This window comes from Pieris brassicae, chromosome 6 (genome assembly GCF_905147105.1).
Source record: "Pieris brassicae chromosome 6, ilPieBrab1.1, whole genome shotgun sequence".
Lineage (NCBI taxonomy): Eukaryota > Metazoa > Arthropoda > Insecta > Lepidoptera > Pieridae > Pieris > Pieris brassicae.
In genome coordinates this window covers 3,525,796-3,553,724 of record NC_059670.1, presented here as the reverse complement: position 1 = coordinate 3,553,724, position 27,929 = coordinate 3,525,796, and the positions used below count along the sequence as shown (strand labels likewise).

At 31.9% G+C, this 27,929-nt stretch overlaps 1 protein-coding gene and 1 long non-coding RNA gene across 2 annotated transcripts in view; one reads left to right on the top strand and one right to left on the bottom strand.

Annotated features, from left to right (window-relative positions):
- The window catches only part of LOC123711456, a 76,535-nt gene that overhangs the window by 20,841 nt on the left and 27,765 nt on the right, over nucleotides 1-27,929 (bottom strand). The window lies entirely within an intron of this gene.
- Nucleotides 22,906-24,908, top strand: LOC123711457. Its single transcript, XR_006753954.1, has 3 exons — nucleotides 22,906-23,022; nucleotides 23,438-23,974; nucleotides 24,093-24,908. It is a non-coding gene; the product is annotated as an uncharacterized LOC123711457 (long non-coding RNA).

Below are 27,929 nucleotides of genomic sequence, written 5' to 3'. Positions count from 1 at the left end.
AGGACCCAATATCACCATAGACCTTAACTATACGCAATTTAAGATAACATTGGAATTTCAAATACGCAAGAATTATAATACAATAAAATAAATTGACGGAACGTTAAATGTCACCTTAATCACATTGCCAGCGTTGGGTCAAAGGCTAAAAGAATCTTCGAGGTCATTTGAATGTGTGAATTTTCAAGCGATCAGTCGATACATAACACAAAAGTATCTAAAAAAATATATCTTGTTATTCTCAAGTAACAACAAGAAAACGTTACAGTGTTTAACTATTTAAAGAAACCACTTTTTTACTGGATCGAAGCTATGTATAAACTATACTACTAAACTTATAAAATGTACTACAAGATACAATATGATTTATGTATACTAGCTAGTTTTGCCCTTGCTTATATTAAGTTTCAGTGTTTTAATATTTAGCAGTGCCTGTGCAGACGTTATTAGCTATAGGTTTATGTATATTGATAATTATTCATCAGTTTTAATTAAGTGGGTAAACAGCCTTCTGTGCCTGTGACGATTTGGGTCTAATGCATGCTGGTTTCCTCACGATATATGAGTTAGATAAAAATCTAACTGGGACCTGTCTATAACTGATTCTATTTATTAATTTTGACAAGTAGAATTTTTATTATTGACTATCTGACCCATCGAACTCCATATCGCCAAACAGTCAATTAACGTCTGAACTGAACTTAATTTATGATTTAAAATATATTCATATTAAGAAATTCAAAAAAATATTAAATTCAATCCCAATTGTCGTTAATAATCAACTCACTCGACGTTACAATATGCCTTGATTTTTTGTAAATATATACTATACATATTGATTTAAATATACGTATATTTTATGACAAAATAGATTTCTGAACGCACACGCGAATATTTGACAAACATTATTACATCATATTTTTTACATATAAAATACGCCGTAATACGAATATTGTGGACATATCTTGTCGATTCGAAACCTTTATTTATTCTTTAATTTGAGGAGAGAGTTTACCGTATCGACGAATGAACATTACTATTATGTTTGACGGTTATGAAGTCCATGAACATTTTGGATTGGATTTTTTTTATTATTTATTTTCATTTTTATTTATTAACAGTAAATATAATTTTGAGTATAATTCGTAATCCTATTGTATAGTAGTGTTTATGGATATATATATAAATAACCGCGTAAATGAATCACATACATGCAAATCAACGCAGCATAAACGTATGAAGGAATTAGACGTCATGTTTTTGCTTATCATCTTGTAATGTAATTCACGTTGACTGATATAGGTTTTTCCGGCCCACCCACTTGAGTCGTTTCTAATTCGTTGATTCATTATTCCCAACTCAATAAATGACTACAATATGAGGAAACAATTGCTAGCCAAGAACTAGCTACGTGCTATTTATCCAAACTTACGCTTACTTAACCCCAGTTATCCCTGTTAAAATTGTTTAGTTATGAACATAATTTTTTTATGATCAGTATGCTTATACAGTGTTCTGCTGAGAATAAAATAACGCTTGGAGTAAATAGGACGAGTTTAGTATGATAAAGTCATAGGTTTGGCTTGATAAAAATATAATAATAATATTTAAATTGTAATAGTTACATTTAAATGTAGAAATTCTATTTTCTACATAATTTTGTACTTGTCAACACATTACACCTATACAGAGAAGAAAACCTTCAACGAATTGGCATTGATACATTTTCAAAAATAGTCTTTTGTCATTCAACAAAACCGATTTGAGGTATTCGACATAAAAACTATTATACGGAGAAATAAATGTATTGAAGATATTTCATAAATGGTATATAAATAGGCATTGAATACGTTCCATACGAATGAAATTGTAAGTAACTAGTAATAAAGGGAATTCTAAACGGAGTCTTTATCAGAAACTCAGCAGACTGTATGATCCTTTCAATCTTATCCATGCGCAAGGCCATATCCATCCATCCAAGGCCTCCAGTGGTTATAATGGTGTTTTATTAATAAATAATAATTAAATTTATTAATTTAAATAGTTGTTAACTAAATGTTCAACGTTATTTTTAATGATTCATAGAATCATTCAATAAAAATTTAACTCATTTCTGACTAATGTCATATAACTAACTTGTCTTTGTGGTTGTCGTTAATGAAAATATCTATAAGCTTAAACCCTGCGAGGGCAGAGTGTTGGCCTGCTGGCGTAAGCGTGCACGTAGTCTCGAACGCCGGCTGTGTGCCGACAATGACGTTTAACACTCGCTCGTACGGAGAAGGAAAAAACACGAGCAAACCGGTACGCTTTAGCCACAGAGAAGAATAAAAAACTAAACAAATTATTGGCTCTAAAAGCTTTTTAGGTCTGGGCCTCAGATTTATATATATATTTCATGATCACTTGTCAATTTAATAGGCAGATAGGTGATCGGCCCCCTATGCCTCACACACGCCTTTAACTTTTTCATTGTTTTTTTTAGTTTTCTTTAGTCGGTTTTCTCACAATGTTTTTCGAAGGAATGTTAAATGCGCATGTAGACAGAAAGTCCATTGGTGCACAGACGCGGATCAAACCTACGACATCAAGGATGACAGTCGCTCACTGAAGGCACTAGGCAAACACTGCTCATGTAGCGCCTTCATACCCGGGGAAATAGAAAATTAAATTAAGTTGTTTAGTTCCAATACTTCGACTACTACTTCTTATTTACGCTGCCGAATTCTTGTCATATACTTCGATACAAGAATGAATGCGAAATTTGTACAATCTAAATCAATTTCTTAATTACATATTAAGTAATAATTTCAATGTTGGTCGTAAAGTTGATATCTTTGATGAGACCAGCCTGTTATTAATTGATGTTTTATCTCTTATCATAAAATGGTCCAGCCAAACCAATGACTCAACATTTAACGATAAAATAAGCTGTATAACTGATGATTTCATGGTCAACCATTACTAATCAAAACATAAGTGTTACATTATTCGACGCTGGTATCATCCAGAACAATTTTCTGAAGCGCTCAATTCTTCAATATTTAACTTAAACTTTTATGCATAACTCCGCCGCTTGTCTGTCGAAAAAAACTATAAAATATACAAGATAAACGATCGCTAGTTCCAGATAAGTGGCTATACAAAGTATGTTTGCTTTCATTTAATGGATGTCTAACGAGTTTAAAATAACATCGTTCTTGTGTCTAACACAGTTTTAGTACGACTCTCTTGCGGCTTTTAAAGGATGACTCTAACGGCGAAACTAGAAGCAATTTAGGCTTTGATCTAATTAAACTTACCCTTTATATACTATGTAAACTACACAAAAAATATTTATACATAAGCGACTTCTTTGTGATTTATATAATAATTAATTTAAATTGTATACTGATTAAATTAATTTAGTTTTTATTTCAGTAAACAATTTGTTGTAATTTTCTATGAATAAGGGCGTGAATAATTTAATTAAGTTCACTGATTTAAATCGTGAACATAAAGCAGAAAAGTAGTAGTAAATAGGTCACCAGATAAAGCTTTGCATATAAAATATATTGTACATAATTGTAACTGTGAGTTTCTATGGCCACAAAAAGATTCTTATAAATAAGAATATCCTTTAGAAAAACCTATTTACCATATTAACATACCAACCACGCCTTTGGAGGCAAGAAATAGCGGGATTTATGGAAAATAAAATCCTTTCATTTATCCCGCTGGAGACATTTCTTTGAAATCCTTTATCTAACATCCTTATTGAATTCTTCAACAGATTTTCGCTGGCGGCAACAATCAATATTCAACAATCTTTCTGCCTAACGAAAAATGATAAAGATTCCATATGTTCATACTGTTACCTCACTTTGACTCTACCCGCAAGAATGCTTCTTTTATTTTTTATGAATACTAAATGGCTTACGGCACGCAAAAAGGGTTTTTACTTTTAGGCTTTTGCATGTTTTACTGTGGCGAAAAATTCTTCTTGGATACACAAATATGTTTAGAGTAATGGTAAGCCGTAGCAATAATTTGTTCGACTTTTCAGACGATATAGGTATACTATGTATAGTATGAAGAAATTCGACGTAAAACACCAAAAAGCCACACTCAGTTGTTTTATAACTAAGACGTAAATTTAGTCTCGAAACAACTTATAATCATGGATTTCTAACTTAAAGGCAATTTCATTTATATTACGACTTTAGTATACGTATATAAAACGGTACTGTGAACCCAGTTTTTTTTTGAAATATGGAACTGAGTTGTCACGTTTGAATTTGGAATACTAATTTAAAATATTTAGCAGTAGTGTTGGCCTAGTGGCTTCAGCGTGCGACTCTTATCCCTGAGGTCGTAAGTTCGATCCCCAGCTGTGCACCAATTGATTTTCTTTCTATGTGCGCATTTAACATTAGCTCGAACGGTGAAGGAAAACATCGTGAGGAAACCGGCTTGCCTTAGACCCAAAAAGTCGACGGCGTGCGTATGGAAATCTGAGGCCCAGACCTAAAAAGGTTGTAGCGCCATTGATTTATTTTATTTTATAATTTAAAATATTTATATACCACATCTGACAGGCATCGCATAACTCTATACAGCATATATACTACACTGTCTGTGTGTATACAGCACATTAAAACCAATGACATTGTAACGATTTACGATTTAATATGAAGACATTGTAGTAAGGGGAGCCTCGGTCCGCAATTTTATAATAAGACAGGATAAAATGAGGAAAAAGTCCATATTGATTAAACCTAAATTATTACAAAATTATATATCAAATAGTCAGTCGTTTAGTGTATATAATTACTATATAAATCTTCTATAAAAATATATTTTAATACGATACCAATAATGTCCATAAGATGAGTTTAGCTAATCGGAGATTAAATTCTGTAACTAGGTTGCACGTCTATAATTTAAGTAAAGACTGAAAACCATTCGTACTTTTAGTTGAATTTACGAGATTTTTTTTAATAAAAAAAAATACATTAATAGCATTACAAAATTTTTAGGCCTGAGGCTCAGATTTCTGTACTTGTTTCATGATCATTTGTCAATTAAACAGGTGATCAGCCTGTGCCTGACACACTCCGGCGACTTTTTGGGTTTCCAACAAGGCAAGCCGGTTTCCTAACAATGTTTTCCTTCACCGTTTGAGCAAATGTTATATGTGCACATAGAAAGAAAGTCCGTTGGTGCACAGCAGTCGCAGTCGAAGAGTCGAACGCTGAAGACACTGAATACCAACACTGCTCCAATAACAGAACTATTTACACTAACTACTTAACCTATCAACAGCTATATAATACATAATTATTGTACATCAAATAGCTACAAAATAAATATAAAACATATGTTGTGTGTCTTTATATTCTTTTCAAAAATTCTCCAAGATATACATAGGCTGTAATGTATTTGTAGATAATACGTGCGTATGACGTGCAATCAGAATTGCCTATTAAGTATTTACTGTAATCCTCATTTAAATAAACTGTCAACGTTCAAATACTCGATAATCTGTTTATAATGGGAATTAATAAAATATGCTCTCATCAGGGTATTTGTATTTGCATATTTTGTATTATAATGCAACAATATTAATATGACGTTATTTTAAAATTCTGGCATCCCTACAAAGATAACTTTACCAATCCTGTATAAATTCTCCGATTGTCTACATTTTCTCTCAAACAATAGTAACTTGATACACTTCTTACTGTATCGTATATCGATATTGAAAACAATTCATAGCATTGATCGGTACCCACGAATTTTGTTGATGTGTAAAGTATTAGATTAATATATATACCTTTATAGATAAAATCAATTCCATCATACCTTCATTTTAATGTAGCAAAAGGTAACTATTAGTTACTGCCAAAATTTTTTTAATACTTTGTAGAAATATTAAAATTCAGATCTATGTTATTTGATGGGGTTTTTGAATTTCTATATTGTCAATATCTTAATATATATAAATCTCCTGTCACTATGTTTGTCCGCGATGGACTCCTAAACTACTTAACCGATTTTAAATTAAATTGGCACACCGTGAGCAGTCTGGTCCAACTTAAGATATTAGAGCTTAGATCTTTAATAATAATCGCAATTTTATTTTATTGCAAATTATTTGTCTATAATCAATTGACAGTCACAATTATCTGTTAACCCCAAAAGATTATAACAGATGTCGATACTTTTTGACTCTATTGAGTAAGTAATCAATAGATGGCACTGCTATAGTAAACCGACAAACGTGTCATATAAGCTTCAATTCAATATCACGATTACCACGTGTTATTGAGGCTAAAGTATAAATTAAATTTATTTTGTAGTAAACGAAATACCGTGAAATTCAATTATTTCTACTTTTTTTAAATTTTGGTGTTAGCATAGTAAACCACGTGTTACTTAGACCGAAGTGTAAATCAAATTCAAAATATAGTGATGATAATACAGTCAAATTATTATTTCGTGTCACGGTATTAAGGCTAACTAAAACCACATTAAGGAGAAACGAAGTTCACGGGGGCAGCTAGTATTATATAAAATATATGTGTATAATTTATTGAAGTTGAATAAATATATATATTTTTTTGATTTGATTTCAATTTTAATCATATAACAATTTTATAAAGAATGCCTAAAATTAAACATTTCTTGTTCGCTTATATATTACTTATATTACACGACTCGACACTACTTTATTCTTGGTCAACAGGCGTTTCGTCTTTTTCTTATCTTGCGAACGAAGTTACGGAGCGATTCATAAGTTCGTGTTTGAATTAGTAGTCAAACTATATTCGGACAATGGTTAACCTTGGATTAATCTGCCATTGTAATGCTTGATAGCATCAGTTGCCCAAATTACACCATTTGCAAAACATATAATTGCCGTACACTAAATCCGTTAAAAACTCATACGGCCTTTTACGTCGATTAAAGAATCCTTGTATTTACAGTATTTTTTATGTTCCATCTTAACTCCACGTTTCATAGGTCAACTGTCTGTATTAACTATTATAATCTTATATGGAATCCAACGATAAATTTTTATCCTACTTTTACGCAGATATTTTTTATATTTTTTTTATATAACAGGGGATGCAAACGAGTAGGATGTGCTCATCGGATGTTAAATGAAAGCCATGGATACTCTCAATGCCAGAGAACTCGCGAGTGCGTTGCCGGCCTTTGAATTATCAGTAACTTTAAAGTAGTCTTTAAATTAAGTACTAAACATCACAATTATGCATAACGTTTTTGTTAATACGAAAATTATCCTTCGAAACTATATATAGTATGGCTTAGGATGATTTTTCATGGTTTCATCAAGTATTCGCGTTCATTTTATACATATAATGTCTATATACACGTATTCTGTTCGAAGGCTGATTGTGGTTGATTATAGTTCCAATGCGCATTCATACAAAATTCGAATGTTCTATATCGTTATTCGACGACAAGTGCGTGACCTGATTGTATGACGAACACTTAATAGTAACAACACGATAATAGTTGTGACTCATTGTATTAAAACGCTATAAAAATTATTACTTACTTAATTCTTTTTTTGTAACATAACTGTATTTCCTAATCCTTGACCTATCCTTTAGTACTCTTATATATATATATATATATATATATATATGTGTGTGTGTCAGGGAATGCTGGGATTATCAGGAAATGTTCTGATCGAGTCAATTGACCGTTGATTTTTAGTGTTGCTTTGGTTAATAATTGTGATTCCTACACATCGAAGAATCATAATTCAGTTTGATTCGATTTCTTTTGTTAAATTTTTATGGTTTCATAGTTTGGAATCATAACTTAACAAATAAAAGTACGAAAATTTACCAAGCTGAACAGCGCTTAGGGATCACAGGGACTCTTCTATCGGTACTAGCTTAACTAGTGGAGCATTTTGGTTATGAGACGTTAAACCGAGTGGAGGCTATGAGTTTCGTGGTCAACCCCGAATCTCCGAAACGGTACCTTGAAACCCCTGCTCGTTATAATTAAAGCTTAAAATGTTATTTGTAATGTTAAAAGGAAGTATCAAAATTTAATACTGTACGATGATAATTCGTATTTTTTGCGCTCGGTCTTGACACATACGACGCCCACCCACTAAGCTAATGACGATATTGAAGGAGTGACGACCGACAGTTTACCGAAGCATACTATTTATATATTGCTATGATTTGTCTGTGCATATCTGTCCCTTATTGTTTCATTCGTCTTAATTACGTTCTTACATTCATGTTGTTTGTAAAATATTCATGTCAACCTGAACTGGCTATGACATGAATATTTTCGTAATTTTATAAGAGTTGTATCTTACTTACTATCTTGATGAGTTACATTTTTTCTCTCTATTAATTTTACTGTGTACAGTGACAAGTGTAACTATCTATTCCATAACTCAAATCTAATCATTAAAAGACGTCCGAGAGCTGGATGTGTTCATCTGATTCACGAAGATGTTCCAAAGAAAAACTTAGTACTAAAATTGGTTTTTTTTATCGCGTTTATTTTATTTCAGGATGCGAGCATGAGAACACATGATTTGCATTCGAACTAACCATTAGGCTAAACTAAAGTTCCAGTATCGTCTCAAATGTGAAACGTTTAGTTAGTCAAACGATGAATATAATTTGATGAGAGAATGACTCGTTCGGCGACAACCTGGCTGTTCGGTGTTAATACGTGATAACAATCACGGTGACCAAATCTTTTTCATTGTTCTCCTTTTCTGGCAGTTGGCCACGCCGCCGCGTCATTTAACTCATTTTTATATTAATGATGTCTTCTATACCTACTTACGCGAAATAGTAACCTCATTGCGTAAATCTAGTAGATTATACTCAAATGTTACCTAATTCCAACAATTTCGCAAACAAACTAATTTTAAAAATAACAGGGGCAAACTGGTATGAGGCTAAAATAGCGCTTAGCTGTGGAACGACTAAATGGACGACGAGCGACGTGTTCATATCAGAACTTACATTGTAATTGAATGGATATCGACACCTAATGCGAAAATTTGCAAGCTTAGCCAAGTCTCTAAGAAATAATCTTTATTGGGTTGAATTTAATTTATGCAAGCTTAGCCAAGTCTCTAAGAAATAATCTTTATTGGGTTGAATTTAATTTAGTTTTGAAATCGTGTAACATTCGTAAGCTCTTTTCTCTTCTCTTCTTTTCATCCCTGGTAATTGATATCACCACAATTACAATATTGAGAGACTTATCAGTATTAAAGAAGGTTTAGTTACACTGTAACCTAAGCTAGATTACAGAACAGCCTGGAGATAATAACACGTGTCTCAAAAGAAAGTTTACAATCAATTCAGAGCGTTATGTAAAAATGTTAGACGACTTTTTGACGCCCAAACTTCAAAACTTTTCTGGCTATAACCAAATAACATGGTTCCAGCAGGACTGAGCAACGTCACACACGTCCAATACGTCTTTGACACGCGTTCGTAAAATTTTCTCTGGCAAATTGATCTCCAGGCCGCAGTCCTAATTTAACCCCTTATCTTAAATCTAAAGTCTACCCCAATAAGCCAGCTTCTCTGGCGCAATTGAAAGAAAATATCCGTCACAAAATGACAGCTACATTCCACCTGCCCAGCAGTCAAAAGTAAATTTATTGTTCGATTAAAGTTCCGCGAACGTGCTACATTTGGACGGTATTATTTAAAAGAAAATCCCAATATACTTTTATAACAAATAAACACTGTTTTGATACACGACATACGTTTTTTTAATCGATCAATTAAATATGAACTTTCTTTTGAGACACCTTGTATAACGTAATATTTTATCTTTTATGTATTTTAATTTACCAACGACTTAAAAAGCCACATCTTCATGGTGATAATAAGTAGAATAGATCATATAGTGTGTATTTATCCGTGTCACACACTCACTTATACACTCTCTCTTCAGTCGGTAGGTCATGCCTGAGCGTCGTGATCAGCAAGCAAACATCGGATGCGCACAATTTGTTTCCACCAGTTTCTGTCTACCGCCCCTTATTACATTGATATTGATGTTGAGGATTATGAGTCTTTAACTTGATCAGTCCATCTGGTTGGTGAACGGCCACAAATTATTATTATTTGTGTATAACACAAATTAGTTTTATTATTATATTTTACGTGTGTAACATTGATCTTTTTAAAGGCTAGTTGCTGATAATTTTTTAGTAGAACGTTACCGATGTTGGGTCTTTTTCATATATTTGTTTTCACCTTAGCCTAATTACCGTTACCTACTTTTAGCATCATCACTTTCCTAGTAAACTATTGAAAGCTGCAATAACGTATCTGCTTTGTCCAAATTAACGACTGGCCATACAAGCAACGTTTTGTACGTAAACAGAGAACTTGAAATATAAATACTTTGGATAATGAGAACTTGAGCTTCTAACTTTATTTCGTATTCAAGAGCTTCAACAATGACTTACGTGCTTTTAAGAGATTTCGAGATATATAATTTTGTATATCAATGTTTTTACTTAAAATAGTGTTCCCGTTTTTTTTACTTTTATAAGATTTGTGAAAAACATTAATAAATATTTTGGAATCTTGTAGTTAGTAGTTGATAAAAAAATGTGCATTCATTTATTTATTAAGAAGATTTACAGCACAATACAGAAATAGATGTATTTATAATAAATAACATTGTGGGCAAATTAAAAATCTGCACAAATAGTTTTTTTTAATAAGTTAAACATACCAATTATTTTGGTTTTAGAACAAAACAAAAAATTAATTCCTTTATTATGACAAGTGATGAATGCACTTCATTCATCATGAGCGATATATCCGTCTGATCTGTGAGTGTCTCAACCCAAAAGATTTTCGTACACGTACTCGTTAAAAATATTTTTCTTCTTTAATTTTTAACAATTTTTTTAAGGTTATTTGATCGGATTAGAGACGATGATATAACTACTGAAATCCTACTTACTAAATACATTGGTCCTTTTATAACCTAAATCTTACTGCAAAATGTCGAGTTGCAAATGTCACTTTTCATCACAGTGTAAACACATATGCATGATTCATCTTTGTATAGACCAGTGAGCAAGCAATGATTGTTCTGCTAATTATTGAACCCAGATCCTCAGTATTAAAGCCACAGTAGCTGTGGACTTTTGAATTTCACTTTAATCACTTTTCCTCAAACCTCCAATCTGATTTTCCCTTGCCTACGAAGGACAGCGGTAAACTGAAAAACTCCATATACATACACATTTAAAGGATTAAAACGTTATTGTCGTGAGAAATATTTATTTACAGGATTGTAGACATGAGCAGGACCCTTTTATAACACTTTTTAATCCGGTGTCTTTAAATGTGAGATTTTCGTAAGTAGCCAAATTGCATGCAAACAATATTCATAAAAAATAATTTCACGAGTAAGTATTCGAAATAAAGGTCAAAGCTGCGAATATGATTTTGTCCTATTCGGTGTCGAGACCCTTGGTCCGTGGGGTCCCAGGGCTATAAGGCTTTATAAGGAAGTAGCAAAAAGGTTACTCGACACAACAGCGGTCTCCTGTGATCGAAGAGCTGGCAGCTACCTCGGGCAAAGAATTAGTCTAGCTATTCAAAGGGGAGCGCTGACAGTACGTTCGGACTTGTCTAAAGGTACTCTTTTTAATAATATAATATTTAAGTTATTCATTTATGTAAGTTATGGGATAACTTTATTTTAACTAATGATTGTAAATATAAAATATAATAAAAATATCTATAGTAGAAAATAAATTAAACATTTATCAGCAAAACTATATAGTTCATAAATAAATGTGACCGTATCACATACATTTATTTACAGGATAGAAACTATGACGGATGTAACCTCACCAATGACCCTACTACGTACAGATAGCTTTATAAAGTACATTCCCAAGAAATCATGAATTTAGCTTCAATTGTTTACTGTGTCGGCAAAACAGTATGCAGAAGCAGAACTTGTTGCTCAATCGACCTCAATCGATTGCCTATTTATAGTGTTCAACATTGTCTTGTTCCGATATTTTTCACGGGCAAAAGTGGGTATATAACATTCGTAAACAAATTTAAATGTTCAATGCCAATTGAATGTTTATTGATAGGTTCGTGAGGCTTAATTTTTTGCCATCTCGGCGGCTAAATAATACCAGCGCGAATAAATTACAATCTAACTTATACAATAATTTTGAATCATGAGTAATATAACGTTGACTTAATTTTCTACAATATTAGTGAATATCTTAGACTAAGGAAATTGCTACTACCACACCATTTCAATTTGTCTTACTAAAAATCTTATGTTATAATTAGTTAATTTGATGAGATCAAACTAATTAGAATTTATAACATTAATAACTATTAAGTTGGAACATATAATGTGTGTTAATAATAGTGTTGTATTATGTGTTAATAATTTCAATTTCTGTTTTAATTATTATAAATAAATAAAAAAGCAAAAATATTCTTATCTTCAAGATTTTTTTACTAGGATTGCCTGGAAGAGATCGCTTGTTAGCGTGAGCGGCCTGTTACATGTTTAATAATATTCATAATGTAACGAAGTTTTAATAAATAAATTAATACCAATTTATCGTATCTGTTAGGTATTAATGTTATTTTAAAATCGCTTGTTATACGATTAAGGTGTTAATGAAATTTCCCTTCTTACTCAACTGAAAATACAATTAAGGACCTATAAATTATTCTCAGCGAGCGATTTCGTTACTACAATTTACATAATTATTTATTTTATTTCATGGCGTTATTGTATTTAGACGTTACCTATAATCGTGTTAAAGTGTTTTAGGTTTTTATTATTATTCCTCTAACGCAAAAATAAAATACAGTAATTGCCCTGATCGAGTTTTGTGTTAGTACAAAGAGCGTGCTTCTACAGTTCTTTAGTAGTTATAGTTTCTAACTACACAGTACGCTTTATAATTGTTTCATTCTTGCCATGCCTACTTTCGCAAGTAGTTTTACTTGGAATCTTTTAAGCTGGAGATTTACCAACATCAGTTTAAATATTATCGAAATATTGTATTAAAATATTATTTTTAACGTCAAAAATATGTTTTAATGCAGTATTGTTGAATACGTTTGTAGTCCTATAATCACATCGAATACATATTTGGAATCTCTAATAATATCACAAATCTGACGAATTCAGATAATTTTATTTTAATTATGAAGGTTTTTATGAATGGTTTGGTATATATTTCTACTTCTTTTGATAAATTATAAAGCTAAATTGAAATTCTGAGCGTCGTCACAGCGCATTTCTAGATAAAGGAAACGGACATTCATATAACAAAAGCGCTGACAACGAGGTCGCGTTATCTGTAACTAGCTTTTCGAACTGTGTTAATATTACGGTTTTTTAGCTATAATTTTAACGATTAAAGGTAGGTTTTTCTATGACTTCGTACTCATTCAAGTTTCGTTCAAGCACTGATCTTGACGATTCGGCATCATAGAGACTCATACAGTGGCTATTATAGATATATTTCTGGAACTGATATAATCAAGGTTAGTATAGAGTTACTGATATAACGTAGTATAGAGCAGTGTTTGCCTAGTGGCTTCCGCGTGCCTCCTTCCTCGATCCTTGAGTTTGAAAGTTCGATCCCCGGCTACCAGTTACACCACTGGAGTTTCTGTCTATGCGCGCATTTCACGTCGCTCGAACTGTGAAGGAAAACATCTTAAAGAAACGTGTGAAAATATTAGTATGAAGATGTAGCCATTATAAAACATTATGATTAAATATGTATTATTGCTTATTGTTTAGTACCAATTTTGCCATTCACGCTTTTATTATGCCATTTCATTTCATCGTAAAATGAAAATATGACGGTTTCATATTTTATTTTAATGAGTATTTTATAACTACGTTTTATAGGCTTTTCCTAATTTACGGATATTTCGTGACAAAGCAGATGGTTTCCGAATGCTACTTCTACGGATAAACATATAACATTTAATATAAGAATTTTTCGCACTCATTATAAACGTTGCGCTTTAGAGTTTAATTACCGTAACATCGTACCTTGTGAAGTTTAGCCTGGGAGCGCACTTTAGATAACATATAAGATTATAAGTCACACTTAACGATATCATACGCCAGTCCCTTGCCACCGTCAACGTGACAAGTCTACTTGAGCCGATCACTATTGGTATTACAAGAGACCGGACGGTGTGAGTTTGATTTCATGGAAAATGGGACGTTGCATCGGATGACAAGTTGCATCCCATACCTGCTGGTATGGGATGCAACTTGTTCAGATACGGCCTCTTTCCATCTACATGGAACCAACAACAGAACTGGTGCGGCTTGTGAAGCGGCTGAAAAAGCTGTAGTTAGCAAATACAGAGTTCCAGGCTCCGAATATGATTTTGTCCCATTCGATGTCGAGACCCTTGGTCCGCGGGGACCTAGCTATAAGGCTTTTTAAGGAAATAGCTAAAAGGTTAGCCGACATTACAGGAGACCGAAGAGCTGGCAGCTGCCTCGGTTAAATAATTAGTCTAAGAATTAGGCTATTCAAAGGAGGAACGCTGCCAGTATATAATTTTAAATATATATATTGGTTATTAAATTATATTTTTTAATATTATATGAACTATTTGATAATTATGTGGTTGGTGGTCAAGAGTATTGTAATGTTAATTTATATATATATATATATATATATATATATATATATCAAAATAAATGAGCAGAAAACCACAAATTGGTTGAAAACGTTTTTAAAAAAGTTTTAGTTCATTATGTTTGGGAGGTTGTGAAAAGTTTTATGTTAAAACATTTTGAACAAAACCACATTTAGGGTAAAAATGTTATTTTCTGAAGATTGTGGTTTATAAAGGAACTTGCCGGTCAAATTTAATAAAAATATATTATCTGCTCTATTTATACACATTATTTGTTGAAACAGTTTTGCCATAACGAATGCCGACGATAAACCAGAAAAAGCTATTACTAGTTTGATGAAAATTACGTACGTATATTACGTATCAAGAATTGCTACTTTTATTCGTAGAGTAATGGTAGCATGGTAGCAGCTCGTTACAAGCATGTCGTAGAACAGGTTTTATTAAATCTCGTTCATCCTACGTTCTCGATATGAAGAACTGGTGAATGTGAATAAAGGCATTTAGTATTAGCAGGTGGTTTAATGGAGAACAAAGTCGCAAGCGCAGGCTCATATTATCCCATTATTTCTTATGATGGTCTAGCGTCTTAAGAATGCTTTTGTTCTAATATCAGATCGCCTTGACAAGCTCTTAACATTCATAAATTATTACTGTCATGCGCCTTTGAATTGTTTAACCTTTAACTACAACAATTAAATTTCATACTTTATATTTTATTTATTTTGTTAGATACAATAAAAAATAAATGAAATGCAATAAAAAATGTATGAATATATACAGCCCCTTGTGAGCCTGTAGTATATTTCGCCATGGCATGGCATCCGTATTGTTGTAAGATGCTTGACAACATCATCAACTAACAACGCAGGCTCGGTCTATCAGGTTTTTTATTGCCACCAGGTCGTGAGTTTAGTAAAAAATTAAAATGTACTAAAATAAATAAAACTAGCAAATAAGTTTAAGAGTTTGGGTTTTGACTAGATTTTACTGTATATCTATAATATATTAGTACATATAATGCTTTATATGGAATATAATATATGCGATAAAAGATTCCAAGGCAAAAAAAGTTTCTTTTTCAAATCCGGAAAGCTACCGAGGCGGCAAGTGCGGAACGATAAGCTTAAGTTTCTACTAATTATACTTGCACTGTATTTATGTGCCATAGAAGCCGCAGTAATAAGTTTCAGAGTCGGGTCGTAGCGCACAGGGGTTATATGAGCTACTGGAATTGCTTTATGATGTCCCACTAGTAAAAAACAATTTAAGTTTTTCTAAACTATTAGACACTCATTTTAACCAAGTGTTTTACATCACTCAAATTCACTATATGAATTCGAAGTTCTTCCTAATGAGAGCGACATGTAATAGTTCTAATTCAACTTGAACTGAAATTACAATATTTTGTTATTGCTAATATAATATCAAATTCCTCTATTTATTACGAATGTCATAGATAATGCGCTGCATTGAACTTAATCATGCATTGCTAAATACTTAATTGTGTGGTAAATTTTCAAATTTATTAAATATTAAATCGCTTTCAATGTTTGACTAATAAAAGATTAATAGTATTAACAATTTTAATGTTATGTCTTTTTGTAAACTAATTCAGCGATTTTTTTAACCTGTCAATCAAATTTTTAAGCTGTCAAACAATTGTCTGTATAATTAGTTTGCCATATTTGTCAGTGCTTAAAATGATGTAAGTATAAATTATAAAGTATATAAGTATAAAGTAAAAAAAAAACTTGAGTCATAAAGTTACTTACAAATTAATATAATATTCAAATCTACTTCAAAACGTGAAATTTGTTATTTTTCATAGAAAGGGGGGTTTCAGAAGCAGTCCTCGTCTATTAGCTTTGGCCACCCACAACCCACAACTCTGAGGTCGAATCGCGGCTTTGAGCCCACCAATGGAAGTTTACGTGGAAAGTATTGTGAGGCATATTTTAAATCTAAAAAGTCGACTTGATCGATCACATACTAATCAGATTTTTTTACAGATACAGATCTAAGTTCATGACCAAGGCTTATAGCTACACGTTTGGCGTTCTCTCACTTAAAAACACTAAATTGAATACGTGCTACTTATTGTTTTGTGATAAATGACTTGATTCTATGAAAGTACATCTATGTATGTACATAGTATTTTACTTATAGGTTATATGTACTCAAGAACTGCTGGCTTGGATAGATTTTATTGTATTGGATGAATCATAAAAAATGAGACAGAGCTCAGAACTTTAAATGGAAAATAGTGAACGCCAAAGTGACTTTTAAAAGCCACCCATAAATTATTCTATTCATTAGACTTCATCTACATACCAATTGAAGTTTAAACCTCAATGAATTAATACAATTGTCGAATTGGGAAAATGGAAATTTCATTAGCCCAAAATTTACGTTAGTTTAGTCGGCTTTGGTAACGAGCCTTCTAGGCTGTTTTATTAAAACGAACGATATTTAATTGTCGCATTTAATACTTTAGTCCTTAATTAATGTTGACTTAATTATAACTGGTTTCTATTTGGGCGGCTTAACGGATTAGGCAATTAATAAGATGTGTTTACAATTTTTTTAACTTAACGAGCTACGACATAGGACAGTTGATGAAGGCTTTAATGTCATGGTTGTCAGTGGAAAGCCCAATCATACAATAATTATTTAGAAACCTAGTATCCGTTTCCTTATATCGGACGAATATTTAATTATAAATAGTATTTCAGGTAATTTACAAACCACAAGTTTCTAAAAATATTTAATGTTATTCCCAAATATTACCATTATTTTCAATTATTTCCCTATTTATTCCATCATTATTGTAATTTATGTAAATATCAAAACAACGATAAAAAGGATAAAAGAGACAATTGTAATAATACTGATAAATACTGGTAAAAGTATTACTAGGAATTAATAAGAATAATGTCACAATTAAAAGACAGAGTCTTGGCCTCAGATTTTTGTATCAGTTTCGTGATCAATGATTGTCAATCTAATAGCTAGAAGCTGATCAGCACCAAGTGCCTGAAACACGCTGACTTTTATGGTCTAAGGGTAGCCTGTTTCCTCACTATGTTTTCCTTCACTGTTCGAACGAATGTTACATGCGCATATAGAAAGAACGTCTTGATGCACTGCCGGGGATCAAAACTCCTACGACCTCAGGGATGAGAGTGACACGCTGAAGCCACTAAGCCAAATACTTACTGCTCCGAGACTGAGAATTTTACCTACCTTGACATATATTTGTGGAGATTTGTTGGATATATACTTTATACCGTAACATAGTTTCTTAAATCGTTTTTTAGTAATTAGTAGTAATAATTCGTAATTTTAGTTAATATATTCTTTAACTAAGTCATAAATAATCATAAAACATTAACTTGTTACCTCCTCCTAACCCTTAGTTATGTGACTTCAACAATATTAACTCATTTAATATAATAAATTTAAAAATAAAGATTTCCAATTAACATCAAAATCAAGGATACATATAATTAACTCCATCTGGAATGCTCAGACGCATCAATCAAGTCTTTCAATTACGAACCAGACTGAAATTTGAGATTGTTCGTTAAATGTAATTTTCTGTAATTCGTTGGCGTCATTTTACCTTCAGCCGCATTATACATATACACTGACTTATTTATATATTGGTATAATTCAGAAAACCTTAAAATCGATCATTAAGACTTAATGCGTAAGGGCTAAAATAAGTCCCATTTACTTCATTACAGGCCTTTCACGTACCTTAGTTTGACCATTATCTAAAATAAACAAAAATTAAAAAGATTTTAATGTTGTTAAGTTATGTTAAATAAAAAGTAAATGTGCTAAAAGTTGTGTGTAAAAGTTATTAATATTTATTATCTATCCGCAAACAGTTATTTATTAATTTACAGCTTGGCCTTCGACAAAGGCCTCTATTTTTTTTCCTATCGTGGCGTTCTCTAGCATTATGAATCCACATTGGACCCGCTACCGTCTTTTATTGTCCTTCAAATCGTGTTACCGTCACAAATTTGTTCAATTTTTGCTTTACTAAAAATAATGAAATCAAATATATATAAAAATAGTCTATTCATTCATAAGTTGATAGAATGATTTTATTCGAATTTATATCAAGGACAGTTTCAGTTCCGCTTTACAAAATATAATGAAGATCTTAACGTGATTTACTATGGTGTTTAAAAATATCATTTTTTAATTGATATCTACCAAAATGACGCTTTAAAATAGGTAAGGCGTATGCGTAAAATATGCGATGTGCGTAATCAGACGAAATAAACACTTACACATCCATTGACGAGATTTTTCAAGTGTTAGTGTATAAATATTTCAATGAAATGTATACAATTAGTTATCATACCTACAATTCTGAGATCATTTTCCCATATGTCGTAATAAATGACATACAACGTTATGGCGATTCAAATAGTTGTATTTTAGTTAAAATGAATGAAATATAATTCAATTGACATGTAGGCGAACATTGTCTGCCACTTTCATTAACAAATATTTTTAAATTGGATTTTTTATTGGGTTCAACTATTATTTGTTCGTGGTCATGCGGTCTATGCGGTCAAAGTAATTAATCTTTTATTAAAAGTTAAATATATAACTCATTCCCAAGGCAACTTTAATATTCATAACTCATATATCTTACAATCAAATAATTACAAATAAAATGAATAAGTATTGCAATACAGCGAGGAAATGCTGCCAGCGTTAAAGATACAGACACTGCCACAGGGACCAAATTGTGTGATTTTATTTTTAATAATTAATTTTCAGGTTAAGATAGTTGTAAATATTGTTTAATTAAAAATTGTCTTTTTACATGTTGTTTGATAGAGTAATTCTTTTTGATGTTTAACTGTCCAATAAAAACGACTATGTATGTACGCTTGATTTTTATCCGGTTTTCTACTAAATCTGTATCAATAGATTGTACTCGTGTAGCCATAAAACAACAATGGAATAGCAATGAAGAGGTTAACAAACTGGCGGTTTCGGCTAAATTTGTCAGCGCCACAACTAGGTATGATGTCACGTTTGATTGTGCGAGGTCGTCGCAAACATAGTAAATATTGTTCATACTACCTAGATAACACGGAAAATGTTTAAAAATGAAATACGGCTTAATGTAGAGAGTTGCCAATACTTTTATTGTTTTTCAAAGTAATCTCCGTTCCTCTCTACACATCGTCGCATTCGATGGAACCACTGAGAAAAGCAGTGGGCCCATTCTTCCTCAGGGGACTCTTCTGTGGCATTTTCGTCGTATAATTTATACAGCTTCCAGTTACTGCAATAATTTATTTACGAAAAGACCCTAACCATCCTTGAACAAACCACTCAATTAAAAATAAAATAAATCTCCTGAAAGGCCATTCCATTTGTAGAAGCATTTTAATTGTAACCGCAGACCTATAACTTTATTGAGAGAAACAGAATTGTTGGTTGATATCTTTGTTTTAGCAAAATACTCGATTTTAATTCCCGATAAAAGGATTTGTGACTCCAAAAGGTATAAATTGTATTTGTAAATTATTACAAAGAATTTTTTGTAGAAGATTTATTTGCAAAGAAAGTGGTACATTCAAATTGATTAATTTAAAAAATTCACAGACAGCCATATAAATCCGTCCAAATGTCATATACAACGTTATGACATTTGGATAAAAACATTTAACATATTTATAATTGTTGTCAAAACATGTGATCTAATAAGTCTCCTACATTATAAAGCCACCTTAAAAAACCTAATCATCTTCCCCTTGAAAGCACACCCCTGCAGAGGTGGAGGAGGAGAACGTGCTTAAATAGTTTGATATCAATGGATTAACAATATTTTAAATACATCGTGGTGCAATATGCCGAAACCAAGGGAAGATTCACCTAATGTTTTGTATATTTTGGAAAAAAAATATAGTCAACTGCTTTTATACATAAACTTGGTACTGTCAAAATACCTGTATAATAAATATAAAAGAGAACATTTCTTACCTGGAGTACATGAATACGAAAGCGAAATTTGATTTCAATCAATCGTAGTTCTGAAATTGATGAATAACATTTCTCTGTTTAAACTTTAAACCGTGATAAGTTACTCGCTATTCTTAGATTAAAATTCAAAGTCTAGACTTAGCCTTCAGTATTACTTCGGTACAGATATGTCAGGTGGAATACGTTTTTGACACATGGAAGTACTTAGTTTTAGAAGGTTAAGGTTTAACTTTAGATTTGGCGATATACGAGTTTGAGTTCGTAGTTTAAATAATTTTATTTCTCTTTTAATTGTTGTATTATTAACTAAAATTAATAATATATTTGTTTTTGAAGATTCTGGAAAATATGATATATATTTTTTTTACTAATGAAATGTTTAATGTTGCTTATTAAAAAAAATAGTTATTATTTCGTCCTATATATAACATGGTATTAGTTTTTAAATAAATATTTACATTTGCTCAATCTAAACAGTACACAATTAGAATATATTTACATGTACATATAATTACAATTGGTTCAGGTTGCTAAAGTATTTTTTTTAATAATTAGTCCCTATCCTTAGTTAGTTGAACTGAAAAATATTTTTCTCTCATACGTATGCTGTAAAAATAATAATGTGTAATAAAAAACTTTAAATGATGGGTAAGGCCCCAATCTCAACATCTGTTTCCCCGTCACGTGAGTGTACGCTCTAAATAAATCACCATTCAACAAAGCGTACTACTTGATCAAAATAGCATCTACATTAGAAAACTGTATTTTTCTCGTAGGTTATATTATATTTTTTAAAACACTGTGTGTATTTTGAACTAATACTTATTGCAAATAAGTGTCCCGAATAACTCTTTTGAAATGTTTTCATAATGAAGGTATAATGTAAATAAGTGTTTCGTCTTTTGAAAGTTTCGGTGGTCTATACTTTGTTTAACTAATGTATACTCTTTCATGTTTTAAGACCACGAGTTACATAACTATGTACATAGCAAAAAATTGAAGCCAATTTATGCCCAGCCAATTCGAAATAAGCAACGTCATGACGTTTCTTGGGAAGCTGTGTTTGGGCAAGCACATTATTTTTCCTGCTACGCATTTATGTATACATAGGAATCTACTTGAATTATGTAACACTATGCCGTATGAGGTCAAGGGTAAATTATTAAAACACGTGGTTAATATAAGGTAAATAAGGGGAATTTTGTATATAATGCTGATGTAGTAGTTTGATATGATGAATCATTGTTGAACTTGTTAATAGTAAAACAAAAATAATTTAGTTTTATAATTATTATTTTATATTAGATTACATTACGTGATGTTTACGTTATTTAAACGGCTATTTTACAAAATCTAATTTTGCGTTTGTATAAGAAATATAAAAAGACGTTAATAAACATTTTATTTACTAAAGGTATACTTCAAATCAACTAATCTGGCGTTTTTAGCAAAATCAAATCCCTAAGTTAAGATTTGATAAAATATGCGTGAGGCACTGAGCCATGAAGGTGGCACTCTACATAAATCTCTCTTAATGACCTCCCTAAGGGAAGGATGAAATATGATGTACAAGAATTCTAACTTTCTCCAACAAAATAAGACAACCTATTATAAAACCTCTCGAACTTAATAAACTTTTTTGTCCTTTCTAGCTTTAAAAAGGCATTATGATATTTATTTATTCTTATTCCAAGTAATTGCCTCAACAGGGAAGCGTACTTGAACCATCTACGCAGAAATCTTACTTCAGCAGCATTCCAAATTTTCGTTTTCTGATAAAGCCTTTTGTTGTATGGAATCGCGTTAAGTAACTATACCCTGCCGATGCCCGACTGCCTCGTAGTAGAGGGTTATGTGGGACTCACTGCTGTGCAAACCTGCTAAAACCCCACGGCACCTCCAGCAATCGTTAAAGCAGGTTTCTGTTAAAGCCTATATAACCTTTTTTAAATCATTGTATATAAATGAAAATAAACGATGTATAGCCACTTACTATTGTCTCCCTTGATATAAATACTGTTGAAAACGTATAACACACTGAACACCACAACCCAACACAGAACAATTAACACATAAAATATAAGTATTTAACGATGTCAATCGGAAAACCGTTGAAAACTCGGAAGTTACTCATTGACATACTAAATATAACTCGTTTGGCGTATAAATATATGCGTTCGAGTATTTCTAGCCAGTCTTTCACAAAAGGTCGCGAGATAAAGACGCGCAACACGGTAATCGAGTTTTAATATATAGTCTACATGTGAATTTATCCTATTGTGCAGTACTCTTGGAAATTATATTCAAGGTAATAAAAAACATTCAATAAAAATAAAGTTGGGGGTTAAAAAGATTAGCAAAAGGTTCAATGCCCTTAGGGATCGCACAGCGTCGATCGATAGAACTTATATAAATACGAACCGTAACATTAAAAATTACTACTGAGACAGAGTTATTTAAATTAGAGATATTGCTTGAAAAAATTTGCTCGCGTACAACGGTCTATAAAGTTAGGTATCCTTTTTAGGCAAATGGTGTTTGAGATAACAATGTCACAAGTGATAACCACAAGGTTTACGAGGATTATTATCTGCCGAATTTAATAAAATTTAAGATTGCATGATAACATAATTAATCGTTATAACTTATTTGCAAAGGCCTTTATTAAAGTGCAAAGTGTATTCGATCGTCTACCAAATGTAAATGCTATTGTTTTGTTTCAGATGAAGCTAATAGCTGGAATAGTATTCGTTTGTTTTTTCCTTCTAATTGAGGCAGGGAGAGTGCCAGACAATTCTGATATCAGTATTAGTGATGAACTGCTTGACGATGTAAAAAACGTTTATAGCAATCCGGAGAAAAGTCTCAGACGACGAAAACGACACTATTTTCCACACTCTAGATACTTTTTGGAACGTGGAATGGACCGAAACTTCTACGAATCTTACCAAGATGATAGAAGAATTACAGAATTAGAGATAAGACTTCAAATACAACAAGAGCAAATTAATGAACTTCTGTTTAGAAGATGTGAACCCAAAGTAATAGTCGTGCCAGTTTATTTACCCTCAAGTGGAAACAACAACACTAGTGATCCCTTGGGAGTTAGATATGGCGTGGAAGATGAGATTGAAAGAGAAAGACTCTGGGGCAGCGAAGATGATCTAAATGGGATGCGTCCAATTTCGCTGAGACCTGTTAGACCTAGCCGGCCGATGCCCAAGCAGCCACCAGTACAACACGGAACTATTCAAGCTGAGGTAAACTTACTTAAAAATATGTATATCAAATATGTAATATGTATATTTGACTTTAATAATACGGTAATCTGTCATTTAAAAACTGTCTTATAACTAATAAGAAATTTTCTTTTTTCAGACTAGTACCAAAGCACCTATTATCACTATATGCAAAACTGCTATACTGATATGTTGTGACAAAGAAGAAGACGAGAGAAGAAAGTGTTTCTTGAACTTCAATTGTCCAAAAGTAGCCAGTTCAGATGCAACCTGTAGTAAAAGTATTTTGGATCGAATCAAAAACGAATTTATAGCTGCTTATGCACCTGATGGAGAGTAAAATTAATGTAATATAGATACCGAAATCAGTATTCTTATATCTTTAAGAATTTTTTTTACTCTCGTAAAAGATGACGTAATCCTAAAAAAACATTGTTGACATTTTAAGAGCCCACGTGCATTACATTATTTGCATTTATGAAGTCCAAGCCAGCAATTTGTATATACGAAATTCGGATACAATATACAGCAATTGATTTCAATTATTATATGATATTACTGTGTAATGTCAGAAACTGAATTAAGTAAAAATGTATCTACTTATTATTCATTATATTTATAAAATAAATTATAAGTTATAGTAGATTCGCATTAGAGCGAATGTAAATTGTATGTTGTATGTGATTGTATGAATGTTAGCTGCATTTACAGTATTGGGTTTATTTATGTCTTACGAGTAACTTAATTTAAATAATGGCAGCAACAAATTATTTGAACTATAGCTCCTTGCTATAAATGTGAAAAGCAATACCAATTTTCATGTATGTCTATCTTTAATTTTGTGAACAATAACCAAGCAGCTAATATCCGTCACTGGACCGCATTCTAACTACTAATAGGTCCATATACTTCCGTTAAGTTCCTAGTCAAAAAATAAAATCTGTTTAAACTAAAATGTTTTTCATTAGTATTGACGACAGTACATTTTTTTGTATGCAATGAATATAATAAAACATCGAAAATATTAAGATGACTTCCAATTATCCCAATATACATCATCGGTCACGACACTAATCTGCAGATATTAAACCGAACAAATCCTCTCCATGGTAAATGCGGTAGAAGATATAGAGTCCCCACATCTCAACAGAAAGAGATTGGTCGTCGAAGATTCGAACCGCTGTTTCTGAGTAAGTAGAGCTGGGATGATACTGATAGCCCGGTATGCAGTATTGTCTTGCCTTGCTGAAGCAAGCAACAGAAACATTTTGGAGGCTTATTTAGCTTTTCTCTCCAAATGACGGCGATATAAATTGAAAGAAAATTTCTGCTTTGCACCAGTTCGCGTAATGCTATTAGCAAATGGCTTTCTATTTATAAGCGAATGTTTTAAAAAAACGTAAATTCGCTAACGTTTCACGGGATTTGAATAAATTTTTACTTGCTTACTTGTCTATCCTACTACCTATTCTTGGCGACCAATTTTGAAAACAAACAATACTGAATTTACCAACAAGCTTTTAAGAACTTAGATAAGGCGTGAGAAACTCATTTTTTGTATTGAATTTTATTTGAAAGACTGTTATGGTCATCGGATTTCATTTATTTTGTATGAAATGGATATGTAACGCTGACTCGAACGTCATACGCGAAAACAACAGGTGCTTATAAATATCAGGTTTAAGGAGATTTTAAGTTTGTGCAATTTTTATAGACAAAATGGCTTAGTATTAAAAACTTGGTACCCACGGTTTTAGAACTGATCTGTATCATTTTTAGGTTTTATGTTTTAGGCAACTAAGTTCCGGATACATAGATGCGGTTTTCACACGCTGTTTGCCTTCACCGTAATAGCAAAGCACAGAATGTGATAACAAACAAACAAGAATTATAATTTTAGATACTATATGGTATAAAAAGCAATTTTGGAAATAACAGTCAACGGCCTAATTGTATTTTGGTATGCCTAGTGTCATATTATGGAATGGAAGTACCTAAGTCTCATTGTCAACAGCCCCGCAAAGGCATCGCATTAACAGTTGATGATTCACTGTAATAACCCTAATATTTTCAAATGTTAATTAATATTTTTTGAGTCTGTTTCTTCTGCTGCAGGCTCCAGCAAATGGCGCAATTATGTGTATTTTATCTTTTTAACACAACTTTAATATGAATATAACAACTGTATATGCATGATAATTCTTTCCTATAAAAATCTATTAATTAACTATTTGTCTTTACTGAAAAAAACCATTTAGGGCACTAGCCTGATGATGGATGGCAAAATTAGATTCCAGCAATTAATGATATCTTCTTGTAACAGGTCACAGTACGCAACTTTTATCTTATTATTATATAAAAACACGACAACACTTAAAATTAAATTTCAAAGATACATATGCAAATTATAAAAAATACCATGGGATAATTATCGCTCACTCATTAAAAATGTATGAGCATGCTTGCATTTCAAAATTTACATTTCATTAAGAGGTTGGAATATCTGTGTCATTTTCCGTACGGACGCATGTGAACAACTCCTTTCCTAAGATTCTGTACTACATAAGGAAGAAATTTGCCTTAATTAATTTATCCATAGGGTTTAATAAGGAAGCCGTAGGTTTAAACCTTTATATGGGAAACACATTTTACGACTCACACTAAACCTAAACATTCGATAGAAATTAAGATAGACTTTTAATTTATTTCAATACCTATCGTTTAAAGGATTTTATTGCATTCCAAAACGAACCCCTGATAATATGTAAGTTAAAATATATTAAAGTTGAACGTCATCATATGTATTTTGATTATTGCTTAGATATCAAGTGCAGTCCTTACATAGTCCTACTCGTATACCATATTTTATTAACTACTTATATATTTAATAGCGTTTCAACACTTTATTATCGCGCTCTTATAGAACAATACAGAAAATATCAAAACTGAATTAAAAATTAAACATTAACTCGGTCTATTTTAAATTTTTAATCTAATTAAAATCAGATTTAATTAATATCCTTTTATTTTTAATCCATTTTTGTTGGACAAACGTGATTCTCTTCACGGGTTGAGGTAAACTTACTTGTAGGTACTGGATGCTTTTTCAAATTTGAATCTCATTAAAACATGAAAATTCTCAAACGTCATTTATTGTGCTTTTGTTTCCATTTTTAAAACCCTATTCATTAAAAAAATATTCATCAGCATTGTACTCTTGAGACTAAGGTAAGGCACTGTTTCTGTAGAAGTATAAATAAAAATACAATAAAGAAAGCCTCCAGCGTATACGAACTTATTTTATACGCAAACAATTACTATCGATGACCACAGTTACTCGTTATTAAAACCTGAAGTCATGACTCCGAAAGACACACCTTTCTCCCTATACGTAGTATTTGCAATATACGTGAAATCGCCACTTCGGAGAAATGGAGACAAAAATCGAAAGCTTTCAAGAGATGACTGTCACCGTTGTACTTAAAACTAGCCTACGTTATGGGTATTTCCAGCTACTTTTGGCAACACCAAGTTAAAATGCCTGAACAATAATGAGAAGTAGCGTTGTACGTTGTAATGCGGGATTGATATTTTCTACCCACAAAAATATTAACTTTTTAATAACGTTTTTTAATTTACAAGACCTTCAAGACAGAAACATGACATAGAAAATTTATATACTTGTATCTAACAAATACCTAAGTAGGGACGGTTACGATATTAAATCTTATAAAGCAATCCAAACGACGGCTTTCGAAGCCGTCGTTTGGATTGCGACTAAAAATTCCCTTACCGTCTAGCTATTATTATTACTTTATTTAATGCACGACTCTCCGATTGTAGACTGTAACGATATTACAATAAGGTTAAATTAAAAACTTTGTAGCTAATCATGAATTTTGTACTTTAGCCCATATCTTTGTTTACGTACTGATATAAACGGTTGACATTAAGTTAAGCCAAAGTAAATTGTGTT